The sequence below is a fragment of the Gobius niger genome (assembly GCF_951799975.1).
Source record: "Gobius niger genome assembly, chromosome: 23".
In the NCBI taxonomy this organism is placed as follows: Eukaryota; Metazoa; Chordata; class Actinopteri; order Gobiiformes; family Gobiidae; genus Gobius; species Gobius niger.
Genome location: NC_136874.1, coordinates 5239298 through 5249681, shown reverse-complemented (window position 1 = coordinate 5249681; position 10384 = coordinate 5239298). Strand labels below are relative to the sequence as shown.

The following is a 10384-nucleotide window of genomic DNA, read 5'->3' as shown; positions in this document are numbered from 1 at the left end:
CAAAAAATACCTTTGCTTCATCACATTTCAGAGCAGGTACCTGTACTTTCTGTACTTTCTACTCCACTACATTTTTGATTTGGAGCTAAAGCAAAAGTACTGTATTTTGAACAGTGACTTAAACACATATTTCACAGTGACCACTTTTTGGTCCAGACCTGGTTAAGTCCTGGATTAGTCCTAGTTTAGACCCAATTTATACCTAGTTCAGACCTGCTTTAGTCCGGGTTCAGCCCATGTGTAGTCTTGGTTTAGGCCCATTTTAGACATAGTTCAGCCCAGGTTTAGCCATGGTTTAGTACTGGTTTAGCCCTAGTTTAAGTCATGGTTTTGCCGTAGTATAAGTCATGGTTTAGTCCTAGTTTAAGTCATGGTTCAGCCCTTGTTTTAGTCCTGGTTTAGCCCTGGTTTAAGTCCTGGTTTAGTCCTAGTTTAAGTCATGGTTTAGTCCTGGTTTAGCCCTAGTTGAAGTCCTGGTTTAACCCTAGTTTAAGCCATGGTTTAGTCCTGGTTTAGCCCTAGTTTAAGTCCTGGTTTAGCCCTTGTTTTACTCCTGGTTTAGCCCTGGTTTAAGTCCTGGTTTAGTCCTAGTTTAAGTCATGGTTCAGCCCTTGTTTTAGTCCTGGTTTAGCCCTGGTTTAAGTCCTGGTTTAGTTCTAGTTTAAGTCATGGTTCAGCCCTTGTTTTAGTCCTGGTTTAGCCCTGGTTTAGTCCTAGTTTAAATCATGGTTCAGCCCTTGTTTTAGTCCTGGTTTAGCCCTAGTTGAAGTCCTGGTTTAGCCCTAGTTGAAGTCCTGGTTTAGCCCTAGTTTAAGCCATGGTTTAGTCCTGGTTTAGCCCTAGTTGAAGTCCTGGTTTAGCCCTAGTTTAAGCCATGGTTTAGTCCTGGTTTAGCCCTAGTTGAAGTCCTGGTTTAACCCTAGTTTAAGCCATGGTTTAGTCCTGGTTTAGCCCTAGTTTAAGTCCTGGTTTAGCCCTTGTTTTACTCCTGGTTTAGCCCTGGTTTAAGTCCTGGTTTAGTCCTAGTTTAAGTCATGGTTCAGCCCTGGTTTTAGCCCTTGTTTTAGCCCTGGTTTAGCCCTGGTTTAAGTCCTGGTTTAGTCCTAGTTTAAGTCATGGTTCAGCCCTTATTTTAGTAATGGTTTAGCCCTGGTTTAAGTCCTGGTTTAGTCCTAGTTTAAGTCATGGTTCAGCCCTTGTTTTAGTCCTGGTTTAGCCCTGGTTTAAGTCCTGGTTTAGTCCTAGTTTAAGTCATGGTTCAGCCCTGGTTTTAGCCCTTGTTTTAGCCCTGGTTTAGCCCTGGTTTAAGTCCTGGTTTAGTCCTAGTTTAAGTCATGGTTCAGCCCTTATTTTAGTAATGGTTTAGCCCTGGTTTAAGTCCTGGTTTAGTCCTAGTTTAAGTCATGGTTCAGCCCTTGTTTTAGTCCTGGTTTAGCCCTAGTTGAAGTCCTGGTTTAGCCCAAGTTGAAGTCCTGGTTTAGCCCTAGTTGAAGTCCTGGTTTAGCCCTAGTTTAAGCCATGGTTTAGTCCTGGTTTAGCCCTAGTTGAAGTCCTGGTTTAGCCCTAGTTTAAGTCATGGTTTAGCCCAAGTTTAAGTCCTGGTTTAGCCCTGGTTTAAGTCCTGGTTTAGCCCTAGTTGAAGTCCTGGTCTCTTCAAGAATCCTGCTTCGATCGCATCATCTCCTCCAAAGTTCTGAGAGCTGTTTTGCTCCGCACTCGCCGTCTAACGTTACAAGTCCGAAGAAAACGTGCGGTAAAAACACGACAGGATTCGCCGCCGGTTTAACAAATTGCGCTGAGTTGCGTTCAAGGATGCGGGAAAGTCCGGCATCAGCGCTCAAGAAACTGAGGCAGCACTAACCGTATCGACAAGACAAGAGGAAAAGTGGAGGGGACGTGGAAAAGGAGAGCGCCCGATAGATTTATACACATTAGCGGGACGGGGGAGAAACAGCTTATGGTGGGGTTTCAGCTGGAGATTGAGATGCATGTGCCGGGCGGAGGAAGCCGGGCGGAGGAAGCCGGGCGCAGAACGTGGCCATAAAACACAAGATTTAAAGGCCAGGACTGTGCGGAGAACGGGACCGTGACGTAAAACTGCTGCTGTAATGTAAGACCAATGGAGAAATACTGAAGCTCTAAGATTTGGTTGTAGCGCCGTTAAAGCTTTGATTACACAGATTTAGTGTTGATGTTTTATGAGCTGATTTATAATTCAAATATCATATTGGTCAATTTTGCCGAATGTTATTGTCATTATAATGTCCTATTAGGGGGAGACTGGGGTTGGACATTTGTGCATATTTTTATACAAAGCAGCTGTGCTTACAAACTAGCTTGTGTTGATGACAATTTATGAACTATATGGGCGACAGTGGCGCAGATGGTAGAGAGGGTCGTTTCATGATCGGAAGGTCAGGGGTTCGATTCCCACCTCCTGAAAGTGTACACTGTCGTTGTGTCCTTGGGCAAGACACTTCACCCACATTGCCCCCAGTGTCTGCGTACATTGGTGTATGAATGAGAGTATGAATGGGTGAGTGGATCCTTGCTGTAAAGCGCTTTGAGTGCCTAATGTAGGTGGAAAAGCGCTATATAAGTTGAGACCATTTACCATTTACCATTTATATGTACTGGCACTTTTATTATTTGATATGCAACATCATTTTTTAGAAATGGAAATAAATATGACAGAAAGGCACAAAATTTAGTTGAAATTAGTGGGGGGAAAAACCATACACAAACACCTGACCTGATATAGAAAAATGGATGTCATCTTCAGATTCTGTATTGAATAAAAATGTTAGACAATGCTTTGTTTTTACAATCTATAGAATTATAGAACACTTTCGTTGTGCCGTTGTTACAGTTAGCTTCTGCGATGTCAAAAGATCCAGTGTAGTATATGGGTGGGCCATATCGTATCCCATATTTAATTCACTGTGCAACAAAGATTGTTAAAGGGACGATACAAGCAATTTCCTCCCCCTACATGTTCCAGCCATGTCCCAATGTGCAGATGAGCTCAGACATGTTCACCACACCTGCCTCTAAAATCCTGCACTGTCACTCAAAAAGTTGTTACTTCGGGTCTGAAGTGCCGTCATGCACGAGTATAAGTTAATATAGAAGCTGCAGTTACGCAAAAGACCTGAGATGGCAGTAGTGAGTATAAAATTACCAACTTGCATCTAGTCTCTTGAAACATCCAGATTATCTATACTGTATTTGGATTGAGCAATAACACACCAAAAAATCCTGAGGTAACTGAGGCACATTCGTACAGCAGGACCTTCTTCCTCTAAGCAGAGCTAAAAAATAAATAAATAAATCTATGTTTTGAAAATATGAATCGATTTGACCTACCAACTCGGTTTTTAAATGAATTTTTCATATATTTTTCTCGTTGTGGACACGATATAATTTATGTTGCGCTCAGCTCGATCAGAACAGCATTAACACTGACTGTAGGACACGGGGGAGGTGCTTAGAAAACAAAATGAAGGATGTAAACTGCTTGAGTAGATCATATTCACGAGGAAATATATGCCGTAAAAAAAAAAGGCTGGGATTTTTAAGTAATTTGTCCATTGTCAATTATATCGTTATCGTGATATTTCCTTTTTATACAGTGATATTGATTTTAGGCCATGTCACCCTGCCCTAGTGTGCCCAAAGATTGAAGATCTGGACTCTGTGGCGCCAATCCATGTGAGAAAATGATGTCTGACGCTCCCTGAACCCATCAGGGAAGAAGAAATCCACTGTTGGAATAACCCGGTCATTCCAGATGTTCAAAGTCTGCACCTTTCTTAGCATTGTTGTAGCAAAGAACATGTGCTTCATAGAAATGTTCAAGTTTATATCAAAGCTTACAGCCATGTTTTCTACTTTCCTTGTGCTTACTTTTGTGGGATTTTTAACGCTAAAAAAACACCCTCCAGCTCAATAAATCAATCAAAACTTTATTTATAAAACACTTTTCATACACAAGTGCTTTATATTTAAGACGACGTGAAAAACATTCTCGCCCGCCAGCCCTCCCAAACGAACAACGTCTTAAAAGATTGTCAACCAAAGCGATTTTCATCCTGCGCCATGATTGTGTTGTGGCCTATAAAAGCAGAGAGAGTCCCTTTACTATGTGGCTCTATGGGGGAAAGGGATGAAAAATGAATGGTACAAAGAGCTGTTTGTGCGCGGTGGTAAACACTTCGACACAGCCCGCTTTTATAACGGAGGTGAACTGAGAAATGCTCTTTGGATTTCAAACATTTATGAGGAAACAACAGCGGCACATCTGGCGAGGGCGGCGTCACGGAAGGCGACTCGATGTAAGGATATAGTGTGACAGGGCGGTGTAAAGTCAATGGGGCTGAAAGTATTACAGACACGCAAACAACAGCGGAATAACCAACGCCATCGGTGAGCGTGGCGTGACCTCTCCAGTGATTATGAAAACACGTCGCCGGGTTCAGTCAGGCAGATATCGTGTTTCTGGAAAGCGAATACTGAAAATCTCTCATCGCTAGTTCATAGTTTTAAGCAGAACCAAATTGTTTTGTTTGTCGTGATCTAAACTGGAGGTTGTCAGGTTTTTATTCAGGCCCGACCGACACTTCCCAGACACATCGCAGTGAAAATCGGTCACAAGTTTATACACCTATTTTACATATTTCATGTTATTGTGAGTATTTTCAGAAGAGACTTTTATGTTTTGGAATCTAATGATTTTAGTCTTTCAAATGAGCTCCCTCTGAAGCACCTGCTAAACATGAATATACAATATACAACACATTCAGAAGCATCATACACAGGATTATAGATGAGACATTTTTAAAAACATTGACAATAATGATGCATATCGATATCAGCATTAGAAAAAAACACATTGGTCAACCTCTAATAGATATTTATATATATTTCTATGATTGAAACCTTTATTATAATAATACATGCTTAACTATGGGCTATTGGAGAGATTTAACGTCTTAAAGGGACTATACAGAGTTTAAAAATGTTAAAATAATGTATTTTCCTGTCATGTTCCAGCCATGTCTTAATGTGTAGAATGAGCTCATTCACCACAACTGCCTCTAAAATCCTGCACTGTCACTAAAATAGGTGTTACTTCGGGGCTGAAGTGCCGTCATGCACGAGCTTAAAATAGAAGATGCAGTTACACATAAGACCTGAGGTGGCAGTAGTGAGTATGAAATGGCAAACTTGCATCTAGTCCCTTTAAGACATGCCTTAGCAAAATAGGGACGAAAACAAGGAGGAAAATGCAACAAAAAAAGACACGACCAAGACGTTATGGAAAAGACACAAATGAGCAACAAAAAAGTGAGAAAAACACGACAAAAAGCACCAAAAGAGTGACAAAAAAGCGGCAAAAACAAGACAAAAAAAAGACAAAAACGTTATAAAAATGTGACAATTTGACAAGTTACGATCAGTTTTGTAGGTCTTAGCTTTCAAATGAGGCGATACTCTGAACTATAGGCTGTAAACTCCGGTCAAGAAGCTTTTAGATTTGGGTAATGCTCAACTGGAGAAAATGTGCTTGGTTAAGGCAGGTGGTAAGAGGTAAAAAAAACAATCAAATTAAATTACTTAAAATATCGGTCAATATATCGGCTATTGCCATGCCAACCCCTTCATCAGTATCGGTATCAGACCCCAAAAGTCCATATTGGTCCGGCCCTATAGTTTTTACACACAAGATCCCAAGGAGACTTTCTAATTGAGACCAATATTTTGATTTCAATCATCTTGTATGGCCATCAAGCGACATATTGGATTTTTTTTCCCAATGCACAGGAATAACTACAACCACGGGGTACAGCACAACATATAGCGACATCGTAAAGCATAGAAAGCAGTATTTTTACCTAAAATGTTAACAAATGATTAGCAACTGTGATTAGCTTGACTAAACGATGCTGTGTAAATGTTTGAAACCTTCAGTGTGTGTTAAAGTACTGCAGGCAATTTGTTTTAATTATGTAATTTCAAACTTTAGATAGAGATATTGTTCAGTTTCTGCCTTTAAGTCCATAAAAAGCTGTGTTTTCCCCCCATTATGGCGCTGACTGTCCTCCGTTACCATGGAGATCGTCATGGTGATGCGTCAGCTTTAAGGGGCTCCAGTTTTATCTTCATAAACACAAAAAGGACAGCATTTTCTCGCTTCGGTGATGTTTTAACTTGCTACAAAGGATAGAGCGATGAGAAAAATGTTCTAGTAAAAACCTTATGCAACCTCCAAAATCAAAACACCATCACTGCCCTGAAATGACGTTGAAATACTAGGCTTTGGCTTAAACAAACACCGTCTTATTGCGTCCGAAATTGCCAGTTTCAATCGCTCAAAACCACAATTTCCTTCTTTCTCTCATTGACTTTGGCTTCTTCTTGGGAAAAGGCAGCGCGCCAGCCTCAAAAATGAACAAAAATAACCCCGTTCTAGCCAGAGTTGGCGATTCATGTGGCTTCTGGAGGAAACCCGTTGAAATTAGCCAGCCCTTTAGCATGTAGCGTAGCGTTAGCCTCTCTTTGACTTTAATGTGGACTTTTGGAGCTACTAGCGCATACTTGTGGTCGTATTGTTTCCCGTTTTTTCAACTTTCCGATGCCTCTGTGGCTGACTGGGACTTTTTGAGACCATGCTTTTATTACAGACACTAGACATGTTCGCTCATGAATGAAAATGAAATTAGGAACATAGTCGGCAGTTATGCTAAAGCTGAACCGAAAAGGGCCTCAAAACATGACACGAATACTGATGCTTCCATGTGGTTAGCTTTGATTTTAGCGTTGTCTAATATTTGTGGGAGTAATGGGATTTCCAGGCCTGACCACGAACTTGAAAGCAGCATAGAATTAAATGGTACTTTAGCAGAGAACCGTAAAAAGAAACTGAAGTCTGAATGTATGCTTATGTAGTATCAAATGTCTTCTTGTTCAGGGAAAAACATTACAATTTTCCATGTTTACATTGTTTTGCTGATTTGACAACATGGCAACTACGGGAAAGATATAGAGAGCTAAGTTTTAGTCAAGATGTTCTTAATTTTAGCCTTGTTTTGGTCCTGAAACAGTAGTTTTTAGTCTTTTTTCTTAAATATATCACTTTTTTCCCACATACTGTGCAGCGCTAAAGTCTATGGAAGTCTAAATGTTTGTGTGTTTTTTTCCGACCCCATTAAGCGCCGATATCTCCCGGACCTAAAGTGTTTTTTGCATTGGTCAGGGCTTTAAAACGACTTGCTAGGCCTCAGGGGAACAGAGAAACATAGCAATAAAAACTGGTTAGCTTAATGTTTGTTAAAGACAAGTTTCCTCAACTAAACCTCAGGCCATATGGACATGCTGTATGTGATTTTGAAGCACAAAACCCGGAGAGTCCAATCGCTGAGTTAGTTTTAACCCGCAGAATTGTATTTTTGATCGCTGCGCAAAATGCAGCGGCTAGCAACTGTATGCTAATGCTAACGACAGCTAACCAAAGCTAGGGCAGAAACTATTCCCAAAGTCAAGGACATCGCAGCCCCTTTATCGATCTAAAATTCTCTCAGGGGCTCGCGAATAATAATAATTTACTCTATTCAACAAAAATCGTACTATTTTACAGCTAAAATTACATAAACATTAGGCTAAAGTTCGGGAAATTCCACAGTTACCATGGAGATCCGCCATCTTTGTAGCTAACATCAGCTAAAAACAGTATAAAAAGTGGAGAAAATAGTCGTGGAACAACTCCATTATCTGCTGAGTTACTGCTGGTAAATACACCTAACTCACTGTGGTGTCCAAGTGTTTTAATGTGAGCAATGACTCCAGTATTTTAACTTTTAAAATCTCCAGTAGTTTACAATTGCTGCTAATCCCATAATGCTTAGCGGTATGACGTCACATTCACGAACTCTATAGGTTAAACACTGGTTTAAAGTAATACATTTGAGCAGTAAAATCCTTTTTTCTTTCTCTCAATTTCTCAAGTTTTGTTGACAAGCTTTGGCAGCCTCCCTGTAAGGACTCGGTGGACCCCCAAGGAGCCCCAGACCCCACTTTGGGAACCACTGACCTAAAGTAATAGAGTTCGGAAACGTCATATCGCTAAGCATTATGGGATTAGCAGCAATTGTAAACTACTGGAGATTTTAAAAGTTAAAATACTGGAGTCATTGTTCACATTAAAACACTTGGACACCACAGTGAGTTAGATGTATTTACCAGCAGTAACTCAGCAGATAACGGAGTTGAGCATTGGCCAATAAAACTAAATCAGCATTGGCCTTATCTCCAGTGTGTTTGCAGAAGACATTATATTACCGTGATGATTACTGCTTTAGTGACTCCATAACTGCACTCATTCAAGTTGCAATAAAACTACATAACGTACACTCTTTAAGTGCACATCCTCAGGTCTGCATAATGCCCGTCCTGTATCATCACCACCCGTAGCCGTGTACTTTGCCCAGTGATTGTGTCCGTGGGTCTTAAATATAGAGCTCGTGCTGCATCCTCCCGAGAGCGGAGTCGAATGTGATGACTTGGACTTTTCCGGCGATCTCCTCCAACTCTCCCTTTGTTCTTCAGTACGACTGCGCTCACCAGTACTGGGCCAGTGTAATAGTCGAGTACTACACAGGGCAAAGTGAAGGAGCGGGATCTATTGTAGTTCTAATATTAGAAATGGAAACAGGAATGAAGTCACTTGGATGTTAGGATGACCCGGTTTTACAAATACAGAGGTTATAAAAGCTCTTACCTTTATAGCTGTATTTAGCGGTTTCTTTTGTGTTTTAATACAGCTGAATATTGCAATAGGAGGCATTTTCTTCTACATACTTGCTTTTTTCACAGCACATTGGTGAGTAATTAGCTAATTTACTCATTTACATTTCCTTAAGCAAAGTAGGCTGCACTTTATATCAGAATTTTATTTTCATTCAATATAATTTTGAATTTTTATGACACTGTCCATCATAGACAGAAAAGCATATGTCCAAAAGCTCCTCAATGCCTGTGCTTTATTCATTTATCTATTTTTATTTAACAATAGTATTGAGATGGTTGCTTAAAGGGACTATACAGAGTTGAAAAATGTTAAAATTAAGTATTTTCCTCCCCCTACATGTTCCTGCCTCTAAAATCCTGCACTGTCACTCAAAAAGGTGTTAATTCGGGTCCGAAGTGCCGTCATGCACGAGCTTAATATAGAAGCTGCAGTTACACGTATGACCTGAGGTGGCAGTAGTGAGTATAAAATGGCTAACTTGCATCTAGCTCCTTTAAATGGTCTCTTTTCGTCTTTACTTCAGCTCCGTGTGGATTTTCTCGTGTGTTTATAGTAACTTATCCAGTAGCTTCAGCGTTTTGATTGCTTTGCTGCAGCTCATTTTCTCAATATGGACATGCTATATCTCTTTAGCTTGGATTTTATGAGGACTTTGTAGTCGCTGGGTTAGCTTCAGCTCAGATGAATAAACCCCTGGGCATAAAACGGCGTCAGAATGGCCAAAACTGCTAGCCGCGAGTTAGCAACGCTAGCCTGTACCATGTAAACACTGCAGACTCCACACAACATTGAGCTCTGGTTAAATCCAGCACAGACTCTGATTTTGGGAGTGTCGTCTGTAATAAAGTCAGCTCTATGTGGAATATTGGATTTCCACTGAAGCATCCCTAGTTATCGCGATATTGCACAGCCAGAACACACATCACATACTTCAACATGGTTCAGCCCTCGCATCCAGGCATTAAAAATATAGTAGTAATGTTTTAAAATCTCATCAAACTTGACCCTGCTTTAAACATGTCAAATATTAAAACTCACTTTGCCCTAACACTTTTCACAACGCAGTGCAGTTTGAAGCACCATTTGGTAATGTCTCTCTCTGCGTCTGCATTATTAACACGTTACAAAAGGCTTTACATTTAACAGTATGTGACGCCCCGTAAGCCTTTTTTCTGTGGCTCTGGTCCCAGATCTGGACCGGGGCCAGGACAAACTGCCTGTGGCTTTCAAACCACAACAGAGCAGCTCCACTCAGGCGCTGCTGCGAAGGTTTTAGAAGACGTTTGTTATTTGATGCCAGTTTTCGGAGATAGAAATGAGTATTTGAAAAGTACAAATCTGTCACGTTATCGACGGATTTTGAATCTTCCTCGCAATCATACGTGACCTCATGAAAGATGCAGCCCACGAGGGACCACCCCCGGACCCATCGCCAACGCACTTCAGTGGAGCCGGGGTGGGGCGGGGGGGCAGAGACGCTCTTATCTGTAATGGCCCTCATGTCCCGGGGCGAGCGCAGCTGACGGGGGACAAAAAGGTGCATTATGTGGCTTCCAGTTTCCCAAAAAGTGGGTCGCG

General features: G+C 41.1%; 1 long non-coding RNA gene across 1 annotated transcript; it reads left to right on the top strand.

Annotated features, from left to right (window-relative positions):
• Positions 1-386: 386 nt before the first annotated feature.
• LOC306982238 lies at positions 387-1599 on the top strand. Its single transcript, XR_013794181.1, has 3 exons — positions 387-567; positions 793-1002; positions 1494-1599. It is a non-coding gene; the product is annotated as an uncharacterized lncRNA (long non-coding RNA).
• The last annotated feature ends 8785 nt before the right edge of the window (positions 1600-10384 follow it).